The sequence below is a fragment of the Globicephala melas genome, chromosome 4 (assembly GCF_963455315.2).
Source record: "Globicephala melas chromosome 4, mGloMel1.2, whole genome shotgun sequence".
Taxonomy (NCBI): Eukaryota; Metazoa; Chordata; class Mammalia; order Artiodactyla; family Delphinidae; genus Globicephala; species Globicephala melas.
In genome coordinates this window covers 59,298,789-59,325,210 of record NC_083317.1, presented here as the reverse complement: position 1 = coordinate 59,325,210, position 26,422 = coordinate 59,298,789, and the positions used below count along the sequence as shown (strand labels likewise).

The window sequence follows — 26,422 nt, the reverse complement described above, 5'->3', positions numbered from 1 at the left end:
TCCTAGTTCTAAAACCAAAATAGCATTTGGGTACCTGAAATGCTACCCAGAAGTCTATCTCAGCGTCATATCCATTTACATCTATGAGGGAACCACAAAGGCCTGAAGACCCCAAACCAGAGTAGGTGAAGACACACAACGGACCAGGGCCTAAAAGGACTCTGGACACTTACGATCCCTGCAGAGCAGCCTTCCCCTCCAACTTCTGTGTTTGTAATACCACATATTGTGTGTGTTACCGAGAAGTGTGTGGGGTGACCTGGGGGGAGACCACGAAGGAGCAAGTGGGAACACCTGGGGCTCCGGTACAAACCAGTGCTGGAGCACTCTGGGAGCTCAGCAGAGCAGCCAAGCTCTTCCCAGCCCTCCCGGCAGTGGGCACTTTGGTCAGTAATCTCACCACGGATGTGTGTGATGTGGCGACAGCCAGAATGGCAGCTCTGAAGGAAAGCAGGGACAGCTTCTCTGGTCCAGACCAAATACCTGCTTTTCATTTCACTGCTCAGAGGACACCCGCTAATGACCTCCTTCTACAAACACAGACAAACCCATCTACTCCTGCCCAGTCTTCCCTAAAACTATGTAAAGATTCACCATCCGCTCAGCTGCCCAACCCGGGACTCATCCTTGTCTCCTGGCTCCCTCTCATTCTCCACCCCAGTATCAGATGGGTCGCGTGGACTCTAACTCTGGCAGGAGCAACCAGAGAAACACAATGCAAGCCACATAGAGTATTTAAAATTTTCTAGTAGTTGCACTGAAAAATCAAGTGGAGATCATTTTAGTAATATCTTTTTTAACACAATATATCAAAAAATACTATCATTTCAACATATACTCGATATAAAAATCATTAATAAAGTTTTATATTTTGTTTTATACTAGGTCTACTAAATCTAGTGTGTATTTTCTATTTACTACACGTCCCAGCACAGACTAGCCACATTTCAGGCACTCAGTAGCCACATGTGTTAGTGGCTACTGTCGCAGACGGTGCATGTCGAGGGCCTTCAAACTGGCTCCCTGATTCTCCTCTCCCCAACTAATAAGCCTCCACAAGGTCACCTACCTTCTTTCTAGAATATCAAACTCAACCGAACAGTAAAGATGACAAATGAGCAGCTACCATTCACTGAGCAATGCCTCCTATAGGCCGGCATCCATCATTTGCCTAATTTGATATAATTCTCACAATGGCCCTGTAAGGTAGGTGTACGACCAACCCATTTTATAAATGAGGAAATTAAAGCTCAGAGTGATTAAATATTTTGTCCAAGATCACACAGATGGTAAACCCCAGAGTCAGGATTTGAACGAGGTCTGGCTGACACTAAAAACCCTGGCTCGGGCTTCCCTGGTGGCGCAGTGGTTGAGAGTCCACCTGCCGATGCAGAGGACACGGGTTCGTGACCCGGTCCGGGAAGATCCCACATGCCGCAGAGCGGCTAGGCCCATGAGACATGGCCGCTGAGCCTGCGTGTCTGGAGCCTGTGCTCTGCATCGGGAGAGGCCACAACAGTGAGAGGCCCGCGTACCGCAAAAAAAAACAAAAAACAAAAAAAAACCCTTGGCTCTTTTCACTCTACCACACTGCTTTAAGTTACGGCAGAAAAATCAGTGGACTATTATGCAGCCATTAAAAGTAATAATTAGAGCAAGCAGCAACATGAAAAACGTTTAAAGGATATTAAGGAAAAAAGCAGATCGCATTTTGTAAAAAGCATGTAAACAGTTGGGTAAGGCCTGGAAGGAAATAGGAAACAAATAAAAGCAGCTGATTTGATAATGTGAAGGAATTGGGAGTGATTTTTTTCCCCTTTTGAGGTCAGTTAAAAACAAACAAGCAAAAGAGCTAATAGACTCACCTTTGATAGCTCCCCAAACAAGTATGATCAAATAAGGTTCAAACTTCTTCACACAACCTTCCAGGCTCTGTATTAACTGGGCTGCAGCCAACCTTCCCCTTGTCTTCCTCCCACGAGCCCTAAGTCCCGGGCAAGCTGCTTTTTCACACCTTCCTTCTCCCAGAACCATCTTCTGCTTCTCCCTTTCTTATCCTTCGAAACTTACCTCCAGCGTCACTGTATAATGCCTCCAGTGATTATTCCTCATCCCACTTTCCACAGCGCCGTGCACACCAACTGCAACATTTCCACGATGATTTATGCCTGTCTATAATATGCCTCTTTTCCCAGACTCTAAACTCCCTGAAGGCAAGGAGGCGTCCACTTCATCTCAGTAACCCTAGCACCTAGAAAAGTCAATGTCTGCTGAACTAAAGGGTCTATTTGGATTAGAAATTTGGGATTGGGAAGGAATGTTACTCTGACCCGTGGGCCTATAAGAGGAACGCATGCAGACACACTTATCAGTGGTGGAAACAAAGGGTTTTTCTAGGGGGAAATGACTAACTGTGGCCTTTATTTTTCAAACCCAAATGGCCCTTAGATGAGTTGGCAGCCCTTGGGGAAGGCCAAGCTGCCTGACAGAAGTCAGTGCCTCTGCAGATGCTCCTATGGCTTGAGGTTTCATTCAAGAACCTTCTTTGTTTTCCTTCTTGTCTCTTCTCCCAAAACAAACACCCAAATAAGCTTGAGACTTCGGGCTTCCTGCAGCCACTGAACTGCAGGGAACCTCATCTAGGATGATACCGTGATTGGCTATCATCTACCCAGCGACAGCATGGCCCTGAGCTTGAGGCCAGGGTGGAAGAAGGCAGGCAGAGAGGGATGGGAGGAGAAGGAAGAAAGCTGTACGTGAGAAAGAGGACAAGTTCAGGCCTGAAGAGAGAGCGTGGGGAGGGGAGTAGGGACGAGAGCACTAAATATGCCGAAAGCACCTACTCTGTGCCGAGCCCAGGGCTGGGGGTGGACACACATGGTCCACTTTTCACCATCACAGCCCAGGGAGTGTTATCGTCCCCTTTACAGATGGGGAAAGAGGTTATTAAAACACTTTGTGATGCTTTACCACGTAAGGATTTTAGGGCTCATCTCAAATTTGTATTATAGACATAGCTTCTCTACTAAGTGACAACATTGAAACTCTGCAGGATCAGGTACTGAAATACCACGAGCCTTGGGTTTGGATAAGAGCTCTGCCACTTCTACCTTTGGTAGAAGGTGACTTTGGGTAAATTACTTAGTCTTTGACCCTCAGTTTACTCTCTGTGAAAATGCGAATGATAATACCCCCTTTGCTGAGCTGCTAATAAGAGTTAAGGAGATTACGTGTGAAGGCAGCCTGGCACATAGCAGTGAGGGGGGACAGGTGTCGTGGAACTTTTCTACTGAAAGCCGTTCACTGCAGGTCTAATTTCATACTGTGGCACTGGTGGGCTTTGAGATTAATGGCCTTTAAGACTTAAGGACTTGTTGCATTTGAACAACTCCACACAGATGGGCTATCCTCTCTTTGCTCATTGCTCCTCATAAGCTGTACCCAATTAAGCAATGGCCTGATTTTGCTGCCCTACAACACATGCATCAGAAGTTCAAGAAAGATTCTTTGCCGAAAAAAAGCAGTTAACACCTACACTGTATACAGTGTTTTACAGAACCTCACAACAGCCCAGTGGGACAGGAGATCCCTGGGTGGTACTACAGTGTTCCCAAGTTTGTGGCAAGACAATTGCCAGTCTCTCAATCTCCACCCAACACGAGTCAACATTTATATCACTTAAGCTAATAACCTCTCCCACCATCCCACCCTGTTTATGCCCTCTCTGCACTCTCTTGATGATGATAATGATAATTTCTCCGTAGTGTCTCTACTTGCTTGGAGAGAAAGGGGAAAGATCCCTGTCAGACAGTAGGTCATCTGGACAAGAAGTTATGGAGAAGTGTTTATAGAAAGGAAAACACACCCCCAAGCCCTCTCTGACCCACCCCCCCGCCCCCAGCCCCAGTAAGGAGCTCACCTCCGACCACATCGGTGAGCTCACAAAGCCACAACAGACCACCTGCTCTTTTTACACCTACCTGTTTCTAATTACAGCCTATGGCCAGGGCTATAGCCACACAGGTAAACAACGAAGTAAAATGGTTAACAGTGACTGGAGAGGAAACAGGAGCATTCATTTCCAAGGCTTCTGGTGCACACAGCTGATGAGAGGTCCAGTGTGAAAGGAATTAATCCGAGTGTGGGTAGACAGCACGAACACAGTACATAGGCAAACCAGTCCCAGGACCTGAACAGCACTTAAGACGGACCTTAACAGCTTAAGTCCTATCTCTTAGGACAAAGAATTTTGGACAGTGAGCCATGAGTGAACACAAACCTTGCCAGAAGAGTAGGACAGACAAGGGTGCTCTGCTTAGCGATCACGGTGAGTGGAGCAGACAAAACAGCTGGCAACCCCAAAGTCACTCCTGATGAGCGGTACAAGCCCCTGGGTGGGCTCAGGGCAGAATTCAGGTCAGTCCAGCAAAACCACACTTAGCACCCACTAGGTGCCACACACTGAATGGAGGGTGGAGGGGACATAGAGAAAAGTAGGCAGTGTCCCATCCTTAAAGAACCTGGGACCTAGTCAACCTTTGCTGTGACACCATCTTTCTATTACACCCAATGCAGCATGGCCTCAAGAAAAGATCAAAGATAGACTGGATTTTACAAAGTACAGGCAAAGAACCAGAACCACTAGCAAAGGCATCAGAGGCATGACAAAAGAAATGTGGCATACATTTGAGTGCACGCACACACACGCACACTTGTACACTCGGGCCCTGCTCAGCACAGAAGGTCAGTCCTCCAAGTCAGTCCTCTTCACAAGTTCTAAAAGAAGCCTCCTTTCCATCATCCACATTCATTCCTACTAGAGTCCCGGGAGAGTCATCAAAGTACATCACTTAAGGTAGGTAAGAGGCTTAGAGCTAATGGAAGCCTATGAGGACTGCTGAAGCCTCTGCTTTGTCACTGTCACTTCTCACACTGTGTTGTACCTTATTTATATACAAGTCTCTCCTGGACACATAATAGACACTCAGTGAATGTTTGCTAAGCTGTAAAGACCTACCTCCAAGATCTCTTCCAGGCCTGACTCTATTTGGTCCTTGGAGTTTGGATCCGGTGAACCCCCAGGGCTGCTTCTGATGCAAAGCAGAGCTTGAGCAGGGGAAGGTGATGCATGGGTGTCTGAGATCTCCGTCCCTATCGCCCTGCCTCTGGGGAGCCCAATGGGGTTCTTATTCAGGGGAAAAGACAAGCAGGACACAGGGCTTCCCTTCACAGCGCCGGAGCATGACGTGGGTGAGGGCAGGCTTGCCAAGGAGGAGACGGGGGAGAGTGTGGGGAGAAGCAGGCGCCCAGGAAAACTCGCTTCCCTTCGCTAGGCAAGCTCCCAGCACCCACTCTACGTCAGGCAGCAGTTGGGCCACCAGCTCTTGTCCCCTGGAATCCTGCACTTCCCCCGTGGAGGCGCCGTCACGCTAATTACTTACGGTCTGCCTGACCGCTGGACCAAACGCTCAGGGATCAGGAATGGTGGTGATCTTATTACAGGGGCATCTCGAGTGTGTAACACGGTGCGAGGTATTCAGCAAACACCCGTTGAGTGAACGAATTACAACCCAAAACACAAAAGTGAAAGGTCATGGCAGAGAGGAGAGAGAACTGTAGTCACATAGTCAAGAGGGAGCTTTTTCTTAGGAGGGGAGGCTGGGCCTTTAGGAAGTTTGGGGGTTGAAAAGACTGATTTACTCTGTTAGGCAACATAATTACCACCAATTCCAATTAAGCTGTCACCTGCAGTCATTTTCTGTGCCCCTTCCTCATGATGACTAAGCAACCAATGGCACCAGGCCCATACCCATACCCTCCCCAGGATTCAAAACCGGTCTCCGGTTCCGTGACCCAGAGTGAATGAGGGTCAGGCTGCCACTTCCTGACCTGTGCACTCCTGGGGCCGATTCAAGCAAATGCTGGGCTAAACCAGCCCCAACTCCAACTCGTGGGCACACTCACACCTCAACCCCTAACACAGACACACACACACCCAACCCTTAACAGGCTCTTGCACGCTGGCAGGAAATCTGAAGCACTTAAATGAAAAGCTAAGCCATGGGGCAAAATGGCTGAACTGCTAAGTCGGGGCCAAGGCGGGGTCAGAAGCTGCCTCTCTTTAGCTGGCATCTGACCTGACTGCACTGTGACACAGACAGTGTCTCTCCTAGACTTTCCTTCAAGCACGAAACCCTTACCCGGACATTTAGGAGGAACCACTTTGACGCAGGACAGTAACATCTCTCACACAAGCACGTTGAAGGAGACACAGATCACATCAGCAAATTATCTGAACAATGACTGGTTCAAAGCAGTTGTTCAATAAATGACAGCAACTTATTCAATTTGAGTCACTTCCTTTAGGGTTACTTGTAGAAGTACCTTCATTAGTCTGATCCTTGTTACAGATTTATCCCTAATATTTCAACAAAAGAGGTTTAAGAATAGGTAAATAGCTCAGGGGCCAGACGCCTCCACCCAGGCTCTCCAGGCATCCTGCTCTGGGCATGTACACGCACTACCTCTAAGACAGACAACACACACACACACACACACACACACACACACAGAGGCATGCGTGTGCACATGTGCTCACACAGCAAACAACTCCAGCTCTCCAGCTCCAGCTGGGAAGTATGCTTTAGAATCATGACAGTTTACTTTTTTCCTATCTGACCTCATGCAAACCGACTTTCTCCACCTCTCTGACCCCCAAATATACACATTCAGTCCCCGACCCACCCCCAATCTTCCTCACTTAGAAAGCTCTTTTAAACCATCTAAAACTTAAAATAAATACCAATTTGGAAACCTGAAGCATGCGCCAGTCCGTCCGTCTGTCCCCACCTTCTGCTGGAAGCCTCCGACCCCAACTCCTGTCAGCCCTCCCCAACTTGGGAAGCCCAGTGGCCTCCATGCAGGGCTGGCACACGCAGAGAAAACAAACACATGGAATCCTGCCAGCTGGGTCAGGCACCACTATTTATAGCAGAGCGAAGTGTGGGGAATTGGAGGCGTGATGAAGGGTGTGGGGCAGAGGGGGTAGGGATAATTCCAGCCGCTCCGCCCAGGCTCCACAGCTGCAGAGGATCCCTGCTGATGTTCTGCCGGCCCAGGTGCAACCCATCCTGTGTGACTAATACCTTCGCTGTGCTGGAGCCTCCCAGGGTAGAGGGCCTGTTATCTTGCTGTTACTGTAGCCCCAGCATCTATCTCTAGAAGCACAGTAAGTATTTGTTAATTAAATGAATAGATGAGCTTTTTTTCTTCCTGCCTACCGCACCAGGCTGCAGATGGAGGAGCTGGAGTGGGTGGAGGGGAGGTGAGTGAGGAATGCCTAAAACAGCCTTCTAAAAATCTATCAGTTGTTAAAATGTGCTAGCCAAAAGAATGTAGGGAAATGCTCTGTTAAGAAAAGCAAATTAGGTTTCCTTAGTGCAGGCCTTTTCAGAGCCTTTAATGGGCTGTTACTATTGTGAATCACCAAAAGGTGGGTAGAGTATGCACTGAAGGCTGAACTCACTCAACCACAGGCCTGGACTTATTTGACCACAGGCCTGGACTGACTTGACCACACTACTCTTTTTTCTCAGAGTACCATTAGTGAGGAGAATTTCATCAAATACACTTTGGGAAATGTTGGCCTAAGAGGTTCCTGGAGAATATCCCAAAAACAACTTGTAAAACAGCAACCCATGTTTGTAATTTTAAAAAATTACATGTGAATATGTGGTGTACAGTTATTTGGATTGTCATAGGATAAGGTCAGGAGACACTTAAATGTTAACATCAGTTATGGTGAAGAGCAGGAAATTTGCACTTTTTATACTAAACATTTCAGAAATATTCCAAGTGAGTGTGTAGTTATTTTTGTAATTAAAAAGGTAAATTAAAAAAAAAAATCTATCCCCAAATATTATCATGTCATCGCTGAAATTTTATCTTCCCATAGGCCCAGGGCCTCATTTCCTAACAACTCCTTGGGCTACAAAATGTTGCTCTTTGCTCCATGATCACATCTAAAGTGTTTCCTGTGTCTATATCCAACAGTCAACTCCTTCGGCTTATAAAGAACCCCCTCCCCTAATTCCAGGATTCTGTTGCGTCCACACAATGTGGACAAGTATTTTGGAAAAAATGAAAACACATTTAATATTCTTTTAGCAACCTTTACTAATCTGAAATTACTTTGTTTAGTTAATTGTATAAAATATGCACCAAGCACTTCGTTTGCTGCAATTACCATGTTGGGCATATTAACATTTAAGGACTGCCTTTTTTTCCTGCTAAATCACTAATTTCCTAACTTAACTGATTAGTAAATGTAATTAAAAGTCATTCCGATTTAGTGAATGTAACACACCAGGTTTTGTTGTAATATGAGATTAAGGCAAATATTTAGAATTGGAGGAAATATTCCATCTTAGCATAAAAGAGAGTATGTGACCATTTGCTGAGTTACTGTGTGTGAGATGATGTGCACATATTATCTTGTCTAACCTCTAAGTAACTCTGTGAAGGAGGTAGTATTGTCATCTCCATTTTACAGATGCAGCAGTTGAGGCTTAGAGAGGTTAAACATCTTACTCAAGTAAAGGATTCAAAGCCAGGGTTACCTGCTTCCCCTGCCTGCTGGTCTTGGTGTCCTTGGTAGATTTAAGCAGACAAACTGAAAAAGGAAACTGAGGAAGGCTGAAAAAAACCGAAATCAGCCTGGGTTGGAGTCATGCATTAGCCACCATGTTTCGGGAGGGACTGGTTCGTCAGGTCCCACAATGCACTCTGTAGCCAACTCATGAGGATGCTCAGTCCCCCACCCCAGCGGGAGTCAGCCCTGAGTGAGCACCTCAATCCCATCCACGAGTTGGCCGCGGCCCTCTGAGTCTGGATCCACGTAATATGCACCAACATGTAGTGAGAGACAATAAATTCTTCCATTTCTTAATCTGACCTGTCTCATCTTCCTTCTGGTCTTACGTAAGCATAAGACTGGAGGTTCCCAACGCTGGCTGCATGGAACAAATATCCGGGGACACTAAGACACGTCAACGCCTGGGCAGCACCTCAGGCAAATTCACTTAGAGCCTGTGGAAGTGGGGCCCAGGTATCAGCATTTCCAAAACCCTTTCCTGGAAACTGTAATGTGCAGCCAGGGTTGAGAACCCCTGGAGTCTCCGCCATGGATTTGTGGGTCATTCTGACAGAGAAGGTCTGCCAGAGATGCCTTGGTTGCACGGGATGCCACGGTTGGAATTGCGAGTTTTGTATAAAGATGTTCCCTGCTCTAGTATTTTTAGTGAAATTCTTGCCATTTTTAAAGCTATTTTCTTTTATTCCACAAATTGAATATCTTAATACACTTTAACGAATAAAACATTTTCTCAAAGTTTCTCTCAGATATCCCCAGATATTTTCTGGACTTTCATATTACTAGTTTTCTCCTCTTCACACGGAAATAAAAACCCAAGAAGAGAAACCACCGTCGCAAACAGCACCTACTTTGGGGGCCGAGACGGCTTCCGGAGTAGCAAAGGTGACATGTAAACAGGTCCCTGGGCCACAGTCACCCCTGCTGGGGCACCACCACTTCTGGGGGCAGACAGCTTAGCAGGAGACCGAAGTTTTCCAAGCATATGCACATTTTAGCGTTTGCACATGAAAACCTGATGTGCCCTCAGTGATTCCCTTAACAAGTTGAGAACAGTCTCAGGGCCTCACAGACCACCAGGAAGTAGAACAGGTGTTGGCTGTCCAGGGGTCCCACATCCACTTAACACCAGATTGCGCCAGTGGGCTTTGGCTCCCCTGGAACTGGCTTTTTGACATCCCAAAGGGTTAACAGCTCAGCCTCTAGCTTCCGGCCTTCCCTTCCCCAAGAAGTGGATTTTCAGTTTGGTCCCTGCCGGGGTGGAAGCAGCGCCTCACCCCAACCTTACTTGGGTCCCGCCCAGCCCCTCCCCACCTGCGGCCTTCCCACTCCAGGAATGAAGCTGCCGCTACCCAGCGTATACCAAGACTGGTTTCATCTCCTTCCAAATCCATTTTGTGTCTTAACTTCTGCCAAGGATAAAAAATAAAACGCTCACACACACATCACGCGTGTATGCGAGGACAGAGCTCGAAGTTTAAACTGAAAAAGACCAGGCAGGGAAGGGAGGGGCAGGTCGCTGATCAAAGTCGGGGCCTGGAGACTTCCCTGGGGTCTGTGTGGGCCCTGGCACACCCTGCCTGAGGCCCCTGCTGGCTACACCCAGGGTCAGACCTGAGCCGGTGTTTGCAGCATCTCCCCTCCTGTCCCTCCAACACCCATTTCATACCACTCCAAACGCTGTCCAGGGGGCCACAGAGCAGCCGAGCTGCCCAGCACTCCACAGGCTGGAAGCAGACTCTGGTCCTCACACTTGGAGGAGCCCGTTCCTTGCCAACTCCAAAATGAAAATAAAAACAGTGCTTGGAATGACACGCGGGTCCTGGTGGCATAGGCGGCTTGCGGACTGCTTCTGGCCACCCAGAAAAATGGGTCTGGAGCTGGAGCCTCTGTTCTTAGACCCCTGTCCCCCCATACCCGGGTCTGCAGACACCTGAATCTGGGCACCAGGCAGAGAGCAGCTCTGACCCAGCTCTCTCCTGTCATCTCTTGCTGCTGACTTCTTCCTTCTTGGCCAAACCAGGAGCCCCTGCATTGCAGAACGATCACGCCTAACCTTTCACCCATTCAGGATCCCCCAGAGTTCAGATAATGGCCCTTTACTCAACTCTAAACCCCATCAGCTGCCCCTTTTCCTCCCCAAATGGTGAACTAAGTACTCACATCACTTACACCTGTCCATTCTGACGCATACAATCCTTTGCCTTCCAAGTCAATAAACACCTATTGAACACTCATTCAATATGAAGCTCTGTGGATCCGAAGATAAAGTTCAAGCTTTCTCTAAGAGCTCAGCATCTGGTAAAGGAGACACACAGAAACACCTCAGAGCAGCGTGGAGCAACTGAGAATCAAACCCGAGGGCCCTGGGCTGGGGTTCTTTCTTTTCCATGCCCCTGTTAGGAGGGCACGGGAAGACTGGATCACACACTTCTTTTGGAAAAAGTACCCTTGTGGCGTTCATCCTTGTCCTATCTGCACACAGAGCAGAGTAATGAAAACAAAGTGTTTTTTTTGTTTGTTTTGCGGTACGCGGGCCTCTCACTGTTGTGGCCTCTCCCGTTGCGGAGCACAGGCTCCGGACACGCAGGCTCAGCGGCCATGGCTCACGGGCCCAGCCGCTCCGCGGCATGTGGGATCTTCCCAGACCGGGGCACGAACCCGTGTCCCCTGCATCGGCAGGCGGACTCTCAACCACTGCGCCACCAGGGAAGCCCCAAAGTAGTATTTTAAAAAACTCTTTTGTCTTGATAATTGTTGAATCTGGGTGATGGGTACATGGGGTTCATGATACTCTTCTTTCTGCTTTTGTGTATTTGAGTTTTTAAATAATAATGAAACTTGCTTTTTCAATAGGGTGACTAGAACAAGATCATCCCAAACCTTCTCAGTCCTGCACCAACTTCCAGGACGCCCGCCCCCCCACCCCGCCCACTGTTCCCCATGTCACCTCAGTTAAGCCAAATAGCACTGTCCGGCAGGTTTCCACGAGCGCCCAGGTTCTGGTAACAGAGGGCAGCATACCTCTCTTCAACCTTTAAAGGCTCCCTAGTGTTGGGCCAAAGAGGCAGCCCCACCCCTGAAAGGGTACTGCTGGCCGCAGCCAGAGGAGGCCCTGAGAAGCCTATCTCCTTGGTGCTCTGGCTTGGGAACCTGGACCCTGTTGGCTGCCCCCCATGCCCTCTGCTTCCTTTCTGGGTTCCCTGTCCTAGATGGGCCTTCCCCAGAACCCTGAGCATATCTCACCAATGACAGGTCCCCAGTGTTGGTGGGCTTTTCCCTGATGGCAGAACCACCCAAGTACACAGGCTTCAGGGTCCGAGTGAAAGACCATCACTTTTCTCTGGACCTCCATTTCTCTACCTATAAAATTCCCAAACATACCGTAAGTGACACAGCTCTTTAGATAGCCAAGTTCTCCGAGAATATGGGCTCTTGGGAAGGAATTATAAATCAGCAGCTTATCTCAAAAGCCAAAGTAATAATCATCATGATGATAATAACGGTGACATCTAGCACCTCCTCTGAGCCAAGGGCTCTTCCAATGAGAGAAGGTAGGTAACGCAGTTCAACGTGAAATGACCTCTTGCTTGGATTTGGGAAATATTCAGAATCTGAGTTATGAGTGTCTTGAGGGCAGCACGCATGGTGCTCGATAATCTGTTGGCTGATCAACTGAAAGGCCACTCTTTAAGGGTTACGAACATGTCTTTGGGGCCACGTGGAAAATACCTGAAGAGGCACGAACAGCACTGCTCTAGGCAAGGTTTATGGCTGGGTCTTTGGATAACCAGAAACAGCTCAGCGTGGAAGCTCAGTGACTGAAGGGAGGCTGGCTGCAGCGGGCATCGTGACTGTCAGAGGGTGGGAGACAGGTCAGAACCCCCTGCCCGGGGAAGGGTAACACACCTCATTTTGGCCGAGGTTCAGAGAAACAAGGCCTCACTGCCTTTCCCCCATCTAGACCACGGGCGTTCGCGCTAGCACTTTGGTTAGTGTCCTTGTGCAGGGAAAATGAGTTCTGCTGCCTCACACTCCATCACAACGGGGCAGGCTGGTCCTCTTCACCTCCTGACTTTGAAAGCTGTAGAACGTAGCTGTTCAGGAGCCTCCCTGTTCCACGGCCATGGAGGCTTTTTCTAGAGAGGGGAGTCGGGCAGTGGTGGGTAAAACTGGGACCCTGCCCTGGTTTCCCACAGATTGTTCTGTAGAGAAAGTGCTAGAGAAAACGCAGACTGCCCTGGAGACTTCCTTCCACCAACACTCGCTGGAGCTTCACACGTGTGGCGAGGCCACGCCGCGTTTCCCTGCACAACCTGCCCTAACAGGCGACCACGCCGCTGGGAGGTCCTGGCATGGCCCCCAACTGGACAGGATGCCATTCCTCGTACTAAAGGGTTATTTTTGTGTGTGTGTGTGTGTGTGTGTGTGTGTGGTACGCGGGCCTCTCACTGCCGTGGCCTCTCCTGCTGCGGAGCACAGGCTCCGGACGCGCAGGCTCAGCGGCCATGGCTCACGGGCCCAGCCACTCCGCGGCATGTGGGATCTTCCCGGACCGGGGCACGAACCCGTGTCCCCTGCATCGGCAGGCGGACTCTCAACCACTGCGCCACCAGGGAAGCCCTAAAGGGTTATTTTTTAATACATCACAAGGTATTTATAAACTCAGCGTTTCTGAGATGTTTCCCCCCAAAATCAGGGGAAAGAAGTCCCATCCAAATGCTTTGTCAGATGATGTATTTATCTTTTGGTTTAGCAAACGTGGTCCCTGCTCCTCGACACACACTGCCTGGCTGCACCTACAGAAGCCGGTCCAGGATTCTTCCACAGGACCTCCTGGGGGGACAGCATGTGAGGAGGTGACTCAGGAATGAAGGCTGCATCTGGCAGGGAACATGGGTCTCACCCTCCCATGTTCAGCAGTCTCTATCCGTAGCCTCTGCAGGCAAACTGTGACAAGGGCCAAGGCCTCCCATGTGTTGATGGTCAGTCATCAGACACAGCCTTCCAGATGCTGGAGCGAGACCCAGGAAGACAAGAGGGTGCAGGGCACACCACCCTGATTCCACAATTAACGACAAAAGCAAGGACGGCTTGCCTGTAGACGGTACTTCTCTGAAGAGTTTAAGGAGCATTCAACACTCCACTGCATTAGTGCTCACAGTCTCGGTGACACACCTGGGACAAGTACTATTAGTCTCCACTTACACAGGGTACAAGTCAGAAGAACCACTGAATGGCAGCCCAAGAGCTCTCAGCAAGTCCCTGAACAGGATACAGATGGGAGGGTGGGCTAGGCAAAGAGCAAACCAGAGGACGAGGTGGTAAGGACTGGATGACCGGCATGGAGTTTCTACCGTCTGAGAGCTGACTTTCCAAGGAGGCCATGTCTTCTTTCTCCTTTTTACTGAACTCTGAGGCACCTGCCTGGTGTCCTTGGAAGTGAGGAGGTGCCAGCTGGCCTCAGCTCTTCGTTTACTCCACATAGAAGCAACAGAAGCTGGGGTCTCAGTCCCTGCTCCCCAGGGTCAGAACCCTCTTCACCTAGTACACCCCTTTCCTCTCAGCCCTGGAACGTTTCAGCCTGCTTCAACCAGATGGCCCACGTGACCCCCATCCACACGCACTTCCCTTTCCTCTAACTGGGGTCCAGAGTTGGAGCCCGGCTGGAGGAGGTCCTCCTTCTGCTCTAGTTATAAAATCCATCGTTATCCCTCATCCCCCGAGAGCCTCACTGTTTAATGACTGGTGACGGCACTGAATACTGGGGTTCCTGCCACACACACACACCAAGGAATCCTCGTTTGGGAGGCTGACTGAAGAAAGAAGCACTTCTTGGCAGGGAAAACGTTCTCACTCTCTTCGTGCCTGATCAGTCTTCCTGCTTAATGACCACAAAACAAGCCCTGAAGCTCAGTGCCTCCCAGGGCTCAGCACAGACACCACTGGGGCTGAGACAGCAACTCCGGCGGCTGAGGGAGCCGTGGCTGCCGCCAGATGCGGCGTGAAGAAGTGCTGCCTGCCCTGCCTGCCTGGGAGGCTCACTTCCCCGCCGCTTGTCCAAAGCTCCAGAGCAAGTAAACCAAACTAGCGAGGAGGAAGGCAAACGGCCCGGTGCTCCCGTCTGTCTACTTAAGAGCGTGACACAAGGTCTGCACAGCCGATACTTCCAGATGTGGAACCAAAACACAGGCAGCAACCGACAGTTTACCAGCCTGGGCTGAACTCCAGTAGCACCAGCGCCAGGCGTGTCCAGTGGATGACGACAGAGGAGCAGCACTGCAGACCCGTGGGCTCTGGGCAGGTGGGTCTCAGCCCTGGCTGTGGGCTCCTCCGTTGTCAGTGCCTTGCACCCCAGCTGGATGTATGGTGTGAGGGGGCATGGCGTGGAGAAGGCCATGTTTAAAACTGGAGGAGAATGCAGGGGACGCGGGTTCGTGCCCCGGTCCGGGAAGATCCCAAATGCCGCGGAGCGGCTGGGCCCGTGAGCCATGGCCGCTGAGCCTGCGCGTCCAGAGCCTGTGCTCTGCAACGGGAGAGGCCACAGCAGTGAGAGGCCCGCATACCGCAAAAAAAAAAAAAACACACGAAAACAAAAACTGGAGGAGATTGCTAAGTGAAAGGAGCCAACCTGGAAAGCCTATATATACTGTATGATTCCAACTACATGACCTTCTGGAAAAGACAAAATTACAAACACTGTAAAAAGAGCAGTGGTTGCCGGGGATTGGGAGAGGGAAGGAAGGAGGGCCAAATAGGTGGAACACAGGGGATTTTTAGGCAGCGAAACTATTATTCTGTCTGATACTATAGTAATGGTGGATGTGTATCATTACGCATTGGTCAAAACCACAGGCTGTATAATGCAAAAAATAAGTCTTAATTGTAAACTATGGACTTTAATTAATAATGATGTGTCAACATTGACTCATCAATTCTAACAAACGCATTACACCAACGTAAGATGTTGGTAATTCGGGAAATTGGTAGGGGTGGAGGGGTATGCGTTAACTCCCTGTAATTTTCACTTAATTTTTTTCTATAATCCTAAAACTGCTTTTTAAAAAAGCCTATTAATTTCTTTCTAAGTTAAAAAAACCTGGAGAAGAAGGTTTGGACTATTCCCCAGCTCCCTGAGATGCTGTAGGTGTTGGGTCTGGGGATCTTGGTAGTGTAATTTCTCAGGCACGTTTGTTGTCAGCAGGAGACCTCTTGGGATATTTGCCCCTATTTTTACTCTTCCTTAGCTTCTAAATCTAGAACCAAGCTAGAAATGACTGAGATGCAATTTGAAGTCAGATCTATCCCCCTCTGGGCAGACATCCAAACCTCCTATTCCTTGTATTTCAGGCTGTCAACTCTCCAATCACAAAGAAAATTTCTGTCACCTGTGTGCCTACCACGGGGCCTGACTCCACCAGGCCCCCATATGTAGGGAACTGAACTAGTCTCAAATTCCTCCCGTGTTCCTCACGTCCCAGATGCAACAGAACTCTCATTCAACTGTGCAAAGAGAAGGGAGCAGTGGATGGCCAGGCACACTTAGGAAATTCCAGATGAACAACTAGACTATAAACTTTTGATGGAGTGAGGATGCCCTGGGCTTCTCTGCAGCTCCCAGCCTGGCCTAGCACAGTGCTGGACACGAAGTCCATGCTCAGTAAACTCCTCTTGAGTGATGCAGGAGGGCCAGAGAGGCATCCATTCTCACCCTCCGCTTACAGATGGAACAGTGGCACAACGGCACATCCACGGACATTCCTGAAGTCAGTCACCTTGAGGAAGACAGAGGAGCTGAGCTACTTCTGCTGCGGCCTAGCACACTGCTTTCCGGCTTTTCTAAAACAGACACCCTCATAGTATTAGAATTCCCTGCCCCTCTCTCCCACATTCCCCCCGTATACATATACCCAGAATGCATTTTTCTTATATAAATCCTTAGGTGATGATTTCATTCTGTTTGAAACTCTTATTATACTCATTTTGACATTCAGGAAAGACCTGTAGACTAGTAAAAAGAAAAATTGAGTACCAATTACATCCCAGAGTCTACTCCAGGCACTGGGGAGGTGGTGAGGTGCAAAATGAAGTCCCTGACCCCGTGGATCTCTCCTTCTAGAGGATAAGCAGGCAATAACAAGTAGATGAGATGAGATGAGATGAACAAGTAGAGATACGTCAGGAGGTGTAACGTTGAGAAAGAACAGATTAGGTTGAAGGAAGAGAGAATGACGGTGGGAGTGTGATTTAATAAAGGGCAGTCCAGTGAGGGTGGCCACGAAGCAGACACCTGAATGAAGTGAGGGAGGGGCTGTGCAGCTGTCGGGGAAGTACCTTCCAGGCAGTGGGCGAAGTCCCGGAAGGGAGGCTGTCCTGCTTAGGCAGAGGAGCAGCAAGGAGGCCACTGAGGCTGTGGAGCGGACAGGGGAGGTGAGGGCACTGACAGTGTGTGGCATTTTCTCTGCATGAAAGCAAACCACGCACAGTGTTGAGCAGAGAACTGACCTCGCCTGGCTCCTCTTTTGGAAGCTGACGCTGACTTCTCCATGGAGAACAGACTGTGGGCAGGGAGGTCAGGGCTGGGTGGAGGCAGGGAGAACACTTAGGAAGCTACTGCAATAGACCAGGTAAGAAATGCTGCTGGAAGACAAGGATGGTGGGAAGTTGCAGGATTCTGAGTACATCTTAAAAATAAAGCCAACATCATTGGCCAGCTTAAAGTGGAGTATGAGAGAAAGAACAGAGTCCAAGGTGACTCTCGGGTTTGGGGCCTAACCAGTAGAATGGAATATGCTGAAGCAGGGAGGAAGCAGAGGAGAAAGCTGGGTGGGAGCTGTCTTCCCAGGGACCGGGCCTAAAGACTGGTACCTACGGGGGCACCTGGGGCAAACCTTGCCCCACTGTGGACTCCTCTCTTTCCCCATCTTCTCATTCCCTGAGCCAGTGGGGGGTTCCATCAGTGCAGCCTTCCACCTACTCCTCTTTCCAGCTGCCCAATCCCCTGATAACTCTCCTTCCAGTCTGTTTTTCTTTCCTTTCTTTTCCTATTAACGGCCACCTTCTCCTGAATGTTCACAATGCATTTTGTGCGCTTTATATGCAGTATCTTGCTTTCTCTCTGCAACAACTTTAAGAAACTAGGGTTTCAGAGTGGAGGTGACTAGCCCAGGGTCCTACGCCTACCACCTGGCAAAGCTACGTTCAAATCCAGGCCTGCCTGGTTCCAAAGCCCGCCCTTAACCAGGATGCCACACCATCTCCAACCTGGAAGTGGCCCCAGAGACATGGCTCCCTCCTGCAACAACCGTCTTTCTCCAGCACTTCCCCCTTTTTCTAATAAGATTCACTCCAAACCTCTGCTCTCTCAGACGAGGTCACCCCAACTCTCCTCAGACCTCTCTCGGGAACAGTGCGAACCAGGATCCTCTTGCCACGAGAGCTTTTCTTCTCTCAAGTCCTGCCAGACCCTGAGGCCTTCACTGTCTCTTCCCACAAGAGAGGGAAAAGCAGCTTATCGGGCAATAGGACGTAACTGCCTTCAGTTCAGGCCTCTGCTCTTAGAAAACAAACACAACCACAGAAGCAGATGCAGCCCTTGTGCCCAGACTCTGACCTCTGGCCAGTTCCCTCAAATGTCTTATCTCCCAACTCATCTTGGGTGAGCACAGATGCCAGAGGCTTTTGAGGTGGGCAGGAACCTTCTGCATCAAAAGTGTTCCCTTGTGCCATGTCTCTGCATCCACATAGTGCCCTGAAAAGGCAGCTTGCGAGGATGGGGAAAGAGAGGCTCAGAGAGTTTCCATGATTTCCTCTGGGTTACCCAACTAGTTGGTCACATAATTATATCTTAAACCCAGGTATCCTATACCCACCCCGCCACACACACACGCAAAGCCAGAACATCCTGGCTTCAGGCTTTCCACAATTTTTAAAGAAAAACAAGGAACTGAGGGCAACTCCATGCTCATGGCAGCCAAATCTGCCCACTCTCTGAAGCCAGCTGGGAGACTCGGTTTTGCTCTGCAGGTAACGGCCCGTAGCATTCTTTCTGCTGGCTGCCCTGTATTTGCCTGGCAGGTACCATCTCCTGTCAGTTACCTGTCTGTCGAAGTTGCTACTTCCTTCCCCAGGGTATTTTTCTGCACAAGCTACCACTTCTCCTGACCAGGAAAAGCACCTGCTGGGCAGAACGCCTTCTCCCCCCTCACCCTTCCGAGGCTCAGAGGACCCTGAGCAGACTTGCAGAGGCCCAAGGAGCACGTGGATTCAGCTGGCACCTGTAGTGGGAGCAGAGACTCAGACAGCCAGTTCAGATGATGTCCCAGGGCGAGCGAAAGCCAGGAGACACGTTCCAAGAGGAGACCCAAGATAGAGGCAGCTTTCAGCACTGCCTACGAAGTCAGACATCATCTGGGCCTCAGGACCCAGCCTCCCTCAGGCTGCTGCTGTGGAACCACTCAAAACCTTCCGGCTATGGCCCCAGTTTTCAATTCATGTCTCTTAAGGCAAGTCTCATAAAGGCCGCCACCTGCCCCTTGTACTCTGTTAGTTGCAAAAGAAACAGTTCTCCCAAGCTAAGGGGGCTCTCCTTAGAGAGACTGAGAGGGGAGATTGTCTGGATACCTTTTTTTCTCAAAGCCTGAGTTTTGGAGTCAGCAGCCCTGCCATGAAATCTTGGTAAGCTGCCACTTACCAGCTGTGAGACCAGAACAAGTCCCTACAATTATATAGGCTTCAGCTCTCTTATCTGCCCAACAGGATCATGCTGCCCATCTTCACAGGACTGCTGGGGGGTTGCAGGGACAGTGCTCACAGGGCTTAGCGCAGGGCCTGGCACACAGTAGGTCTCGCTAAATGGCAGCTCTCGTTCTCCCCGTCATCAGAAGGACGACGGAGGCAGGTGCAGCTGCCTCTTTGGCACTGGGATCTGCCGGTCTCGGCCTTCTCGGCCTGCCCTTCAGGTCCACAGCTGATTCCCTGAGAGGGTAAGGGAATGAAGGGCACGGGAACGTCCGTGACGGAGGGCACCTGCTGCTCACGGGTGCTCACCCTCTTGAGGGAGAATCACCACATACATTGTAAGGCTTGGTTTGTAAAATCAGGGGAACAAAAATGAACTCCATCACAATACTGCTTTCAGCAACCTGTTCTGTCCTTTTCAGGCACACTCGGGACCTTTGTGGTGTTTCAGTGACGGGGTTGGCTGCCAACCTTCTTGTTCCCCTTTGGTGAGGGGAGCTGAGCTCCCCACCCCTCCCATTGTTGAAGACCACCCAGTGAAACGCGCTGGCAAGCTGCCACCGTCCAGGCAGGCGAGAGCCGGGCCTGACGACCCAGCCTCCATCTCTGCAACAGAAGGCTACAGAACGACAGGCACCTGACTGCGGGGCTTTCACCTGGAGCCGACGCGGCCTTCACGACGGCCAGACCACCAGCGCTGTCCAGAAAGGGCTGCAGGCGATTGCTTGGAAGGCCTGTGCATTGCAAGAGACATTAGATTCTAACCCTTGGCTATAACACAGCAGATTTTTATGTAACTTGTTCACTACAAGACATCCGTTCATAACGACACAAGTAAACAGCCGTGAATTTCCGTCACTTTACGTGGTCTCACTTGCAAAAGTGGGTACTGTGCTGACTGACTGCGTGATGAAATCCCTCACGCGGGCGCAAGTACGTAAAAAAGGACAAGGTACCGTGACACCTCTGTGGGACGACAGTCATCAGGCAGAAAAGCAGAGAGCCAAGTCGGGGGGTGGCGGGGGAGATGCTCTATGAAGCAATTAAGAGCAGCCTCTGCTTCCACAGAAAAGTAAGAAACCCAGAACCCCCCAATTTTCCTCTCCAATTAACTGTGACCCATACCTAACAGACCTGCTGGGATTGCAATGTTAGGTAAGTTCAGACTAGTCAAGGCACTTGGCTGGGACTATTCTGGAAAAATATTGGCAGGCCGGGAGACCTGCGGAGTGCTCTCTTCGAGAGTCCAATTCCAGCCCAGCCTCCAAGGCCAACCAGTTCTACACACCCTTCTCCTCTTACCTGTAGCTCCCATCCTGTGCGACAGCCACCTCGTAGCAGCCAAGGAGGTTCCTGGGCAACTGGAGAGCCCAGCAACTTTTATTTGCCCCTAAAATAAACGTTTTCTCACTTGTTACTCTGGGAATAATTTCAGAGCCAGGCAAACCTACCCCAGACAGCAGAACAAAGGGCAAATGGAATTTAAAAGTGAAAAGCTGAATTCAGGCATGTGTTTCTAGCATTCTCAGCTAAAATCTGACCTGGCTGAGAAAGAAAAGATCACAAATTTCTCCTTTTTCCCTTGAAAGCTATTCAGTAACTGCTTTTAGAAACCTGTCGAAGACTCGCATTTCTGAGGTTCTGTATTTAATGCAGAGATTCCAGTTTGTTTGGTTTTTTTTGCGGTACGCGGGCCTCTCCCGTTGCGGAGCACAGGCTCCTGACGCGCAGGCTCAGCGGCCATGGCTCAGGGGCCCAGCCGCTCTGCGGCATGTGCGATCTTCCCGGACCGGGGCACGAACCGTGTCCCCTGCATCTGCAGGCGGACTCTCAACCACTGCGCCACCAGGGAAGCCCCTCCAGTTTTTAACTTTACTAAAATTAAAAAAAAATCACTCTGAACTTGAAATCTCCTGTCTTAATACTTAATACTTCAGTCTATCATCTGCTTAGGAAAAGTACGTTTGCAGGGAGAAAATAATGAACAACATACGGGCAGAGGTAAAAGAACGTTTCAGTCCTGCCAGCCCCATCGCTGCCTCTAGGACTTAGCCTGAGAGGCTCCCAGGCTCTCCTCCTTCCAGGAGCCTTTCTTCATGACCCAGTCCAAGCACTTTCACACTGGAGTTTGCATTGCCGTGCCCTGCATGTCCCCTCCCCTCAGTCATGGAATTCTGGAAGGCGTGGGCTCCGGTATTGATATTGAGCACACAGCGAGCGCTGAATAAAAGCTTGTTGAAAGGATGTAGGCTCCAACCTACAAATGAGTCATCACCCTCATCTTGTCCAATGCTGTCCAAACTCATTTTGGAGAAGAATAAACATTTCTTTTCCATATTTTCTGCTGCTCAGCTCCTTTTGGATGATTTTTTATTCAACCCATAAATGTACTTTCCCGTTACTAACTAGGAGAACTAGTTGAGACTTTCCTCAACGTTTTCTCTGGCAACCAAGTTAAGTTGACAGTGTATCATTGGCTCTGATCTTTCTCCTACCATTTCCTCTTACTGCCCAATAACCCTGTCCCAAACATCAAAGGCCTTCTTTGAAGATAAGGCCAAATTCACCATTAGGAAAAGAGAAACTATTTCCTAACTTTATTTCAGAAGATGGTATGACACGGAATCCCTCTGGGTTTTGCGAGATAAACACAGCCCAGTACATCAGATGAGAAGGCATTTGCTGTAATACCATTGGTAGACACATAAACACAGGACTTTCCTCATCCAAACCTAAGCAGGACTTTTCCACAGCAGTCTTGGGCTCCAAATCCACAGTAAATGGTTTATAACCAACATGTTGAACAGAATTTGCCACAGGGAAAGGGGGGTGATGTGGTCACGCCAGGGGAAAGAGGCCACCACAGGCTCTGACTATAAGAGTATCCGAGCTGAACTAGAACCAACTTGTTTAGTTCAGATTCCATTCAAAACTGGACCCTTTCAATACTGAAGGATGGGAAACAGTCTTATCTTCAAGCAGAAACATAAAACATGAAAATATGACTGACCCAATAGGCTAGAGATATTAGACTATGGGCAGAAAACCTCACCTGCTTCTTCTACTTCATTGCTGATACCCTCAGACGGTGTGAATGTTGACAAGACGTCATGGGTCACGGGTTCCAGGAAGCTTGTTCTGGGCCTGAGGAAAAAGAAAGTGTCTCAAACAAAATAAATAAACACTTTGAAAGTATTTGCTTTTTATAAGGTACATTGCTATAAACCAGAGTAATTCCTTATTAGTCCATTTTACAAATAAGAAAACAGAGAAAAAGCAGTTTTTCTAAACCACAGGCTTCCTTAAATCTCCAGTTACCTGGCCCCTTGCTAGAAATGAACTGAATAGATGAAGGACAATGATTACATTGAAAACAGTCTGTTGCTCTTACAAAACCATTACCTTTGCATCCAGTGGTCCATTGTCACCAATATTCACCAAATATCTGTTAAGAACACATTATCAGCAGCCCTCATACGAAGTAAGGTGGGTTAACAGGGAAGGGGCTGGGGCTGGTAAGGCAGCAGCAGGAGTGAATCCCTTCCAAAATCAAGGGTCGGCTAATAGATGGGTCCAGCTGGAGCAAAAGGGTTCTATCAACGTAATATTATTGTGAGATGAGACAGAGCCACATGTGAGAGGGCTAAGAAATTTAGATTGTAAGCTTAGACTGGGGGATGAGTTTATGGGACTGATGGACGATGGGCGTTGGCGGGGCGTGAGGGTAGGGGGGTGATGGGTAGACAGTGGGGAGTCCAGCCATGTGTCAGCAATTGTCAAAGGCATGAAGAAGCATGGTGGTGGCAGAAATGGAAAAGATGGTAGGATGGCGGAATAATAAAAGGAAAGGCAGGAGAGCCTAGGCAAGCTCGGGGAAGGAGCTAACTCAGTGGTAATGGAGATTTAGTGAGCAATTAGCTCAGTGGATTGAGTCAGTGTGAATGGAGTCCACAGGCAGAGCCAGGGGTCCAAGCCAAGTTTCCTAATCCTCAGGGCAGTGCCACTTGAGATGGATCCTTTAAGTCTTACTTCCCGATTCCACCTCCCCTTCTCTACCCATTTCCAACCCTGAGGGCTCCAAGGAGGCAAGAGCCCTATTTAGGAAGGCTTTTTGTAAACATGGATTTCTAGATGAAAAACAAACACCCTCTTCCATCCCACCCTCCAGCCCCAAATATTTGATCCAGCCTCATAAATGATGAAAATATTACATGTAAAGGCTCCACGTGGGAGCATTCTCAGGATTTAGGCTGTTCCCAGCAATAGCAAAGTGGTTGGATATACCTGCTCCCTACGAGTCTTTGGTCAAAAGGGTAGAGCTGCTTCAGGGCTGTCTGACTACAAGAGTCTTTACTTTTATTGGAGCTATGTGAAAAGTATGTATGCACGTGGATGAACAAAAACAGTTATAGTATGGCAATGTGGGTAACTTTAAAACACATTTTTTTTTTATTAGTAGTAGATGCTTGTGCAAAAAATAAAAATTGGGAGGGGAGGGTCATTTGGAGAACCATCCTTTGACTAAGAAAGCTTATTTTCTTGGGACAAAAAAGCTCCCAGTCTGGGGTCTGATGTGCTATAAACTTTTGCTGAATTGAAGTATGGAGATGACAATAAGTTCCATATGTTAAAGTAAATACACTTTAAAAAATGTAACAAATCACTTTCTTTTCTCTCCCTCCCCAATTTCCATCCACCCTCCTCCTTATTTTCACAGATAGCAAGAAGGCTTGGAGTTTGGAGGAAAGAAAGCAAACTCCCAATGTACAATATCTTCTGGTGCCAGGTTAATACTTTCTTACTCAGAGGACAGAAAGTACTGGAAGCAATTATCTGGTGCACTTGGGTCCTCTTCAGCTTCTATCCGCTTGTTTAAAAGACACAGAAAGGAAAACCCTTATTCGTTAACCATACTGGTGACTTTGTGGAAATCTGAACTCAGAACCCTAGGGTCCCATGGAATATTGTGACCACCAGGTTCACTTCTCACCATCCTTGCTTATACCCTGGGGATCCCTGGGGAAGTCAACTGAATTATCTCATGAGTAAAATCTCCTACTCCTTCTTAGGGTATGGAAACCACAGATAAGTTGCTGAAGAGAGCTAGGAGCCCAAACATTTGAAAGAGCATTTCAAAGAAAGGAAAATCTCTGGACCCATTTGGAGGATGTAAAGGAACAAAAATCACCCTCTTATTCAAGTTGGCCAACCGATCAACAGCTAAGCAGGGTTCCCTCTATCCCACCACAACCCCATCCCAACTGTGGTCAAGGAACCAACTATCCTGGACTCTATCAATGTCCTCTCCTCAGTAAAGCCAGTGCTGTGGCTTGGGCAATTTCTCCTGAGAAGCTGTTTCTTGCAGTGTTCCTCTTCTGAGATCTCTTGACAGAGGATGAACGAGACAGTGTCTGACATCTCATTCCTCAGATTTCATAGGTGTAGACAGCCTCCGGCCTCCTGAAGGGCCAAACTTTAAGCAATAGTTGGGGGCAGGCAATGTCAGCAAAGTGGCAACTCTTACTTCTTTCATTTTCCATACACTCGCTCCAAAAACTCATCCTGCAGGAAAATCATAACTCCACTTCTGTTTTCACCCTGCCTCTGTCCCACTGACCCCAAGGTGCTTCAAGATTACCATGGGAACCTTCTAGATTTCAATTATGAAACCATAAAAAAGTACCAATTATAAGACCTCAGAAACGTTCCTGGGAAACCTGTTACATACCTCAAAATGGCCAAACTCTTGCCTCAGATTCACTTTAAGTTCAGAAAACAGGTTGGACAGATGTATGGGGGCATCCGTCCCCACCTTAGTCCAAGGAGACTGTTTAAATACTGTCACGCTGCCCTTGAGAAAATGGAGATTGATTTATTGACTGTAACCAAAGAGATGAGAAACCGTCACAGGGCTAGGCTGCCTGCTTAGGGCCCAATTGTGGAATAAATCAGAAATGTTTGTGTATTCAAGAATTTTGAAAATTTCATTCATTCAATGGCCAGTGTTTGCAAGGTTCTGGGTAATAAAGATCTAGGTGACCAATGTGAGCTGGGTACAAGGCACTTGGAGGTGGCACAAGGGCCTGAAACCACAACATACTTCTCACTCAGTCCATTCAAAGAGGTAATTCTGGGTCAAAAACTTATGCAAACCCATTTGAACTTGCTGAGAAGGGATGGGGGAGAGGCAGAACACCCCACCACGCCCAGAAAGTGCCTGTTTAGGATCGCTGGTGTGTGGTTTGGGTATTCTTAGCTCTACTGCCACATCTCTGGAGGCACACAACAACCTTTCAAGTAACACTGCCACTGCAATCCCATACCCAAAACAAAACTAAGCAAACAAATCCCTAGGGCTCCTTAAACTCCACCAGGTCTGCCTGCACCCCCAGCCCTCAAAATCCTCCTACCATCTGGAAGAGCAAACTAACACTGGGCACCCTGAAAGTTAAGCAGAGCCTTCAAAAATCCAGCAGAAAATTCTTCCTGGGTTCCTTGCCCTTCTCCACAGCCCCTTCCCACCTGTTCCAAAGGATCTTTTCCCAACCTCTCACAGTTACACCAACAAAAACCCCCAAGAGAACAACCCCAGGAGGACCTCTAGACACTCTCACTTCAGCCTCGGCCCTTCCACCCCTCTAGGGGGGGATGCTTTTCTGGGACTGTTTTGCACCCGGTCCGTTCGGTCCCTCATTTGGGTTTAGTTTTGTTTTTTTTTTTTTAATTTTTAAAATTTATTTATTATTATTATTTTTAAACTCCGAGACGGTAAACCCTCACCCCCTAAGAGGCCAAATGGGTGTGCGGTGGTGCTGTGTATTTGCCGACCCCTTGTGGGTTTCTCCCCAGAGCCCCGCGCTGGGAGCCGGAGACCGGTGTCAACCTCCGGGGAAGTTTGGGAGGCTGTCCGGGCCCTTCTTCCACCGGGAAGCTTCCGGGAACGACCGTCCAGACCGCACCCGCACGGAACGAGATGCGGCGGCCCCGGGGCCTGGAGGCGGCCACCCGGCACCCCGCCGCCCGCCTCGGCCG

The 26,422-nt window shown here is 49.0% G+C and overlaps 1 protein-coding gene across 8 annotated transcripts in view; it reads right to left on the bottom strand.

Annotated features, from left to right (window-relative positions):
- Positions 1–26,422, bottom strand: part of BOC (BOC cell adhesion associated, oncogene regulated) — a 259,219-nt gene that overhangs the window by 52,008 nt on the left and 180,789 nt on the right. For 7 of the 8 annotated variants that reach the window (XM_060298055.1, XM_060298058.1, XM_060298059.1 and 4 more), the window contains one exon: positions 22,443–22,534. The gene's annotated coding sequence lies outside the window, so the exon portion shown is untranslated. Of the gene's footprint in view, positions 1–10,813; positions 10,919–22,442; positions 22,535–26,422 lie in introns of those variants that run through there. The other variant, XM_060298057.2, reaches the window with a different exon arrangement.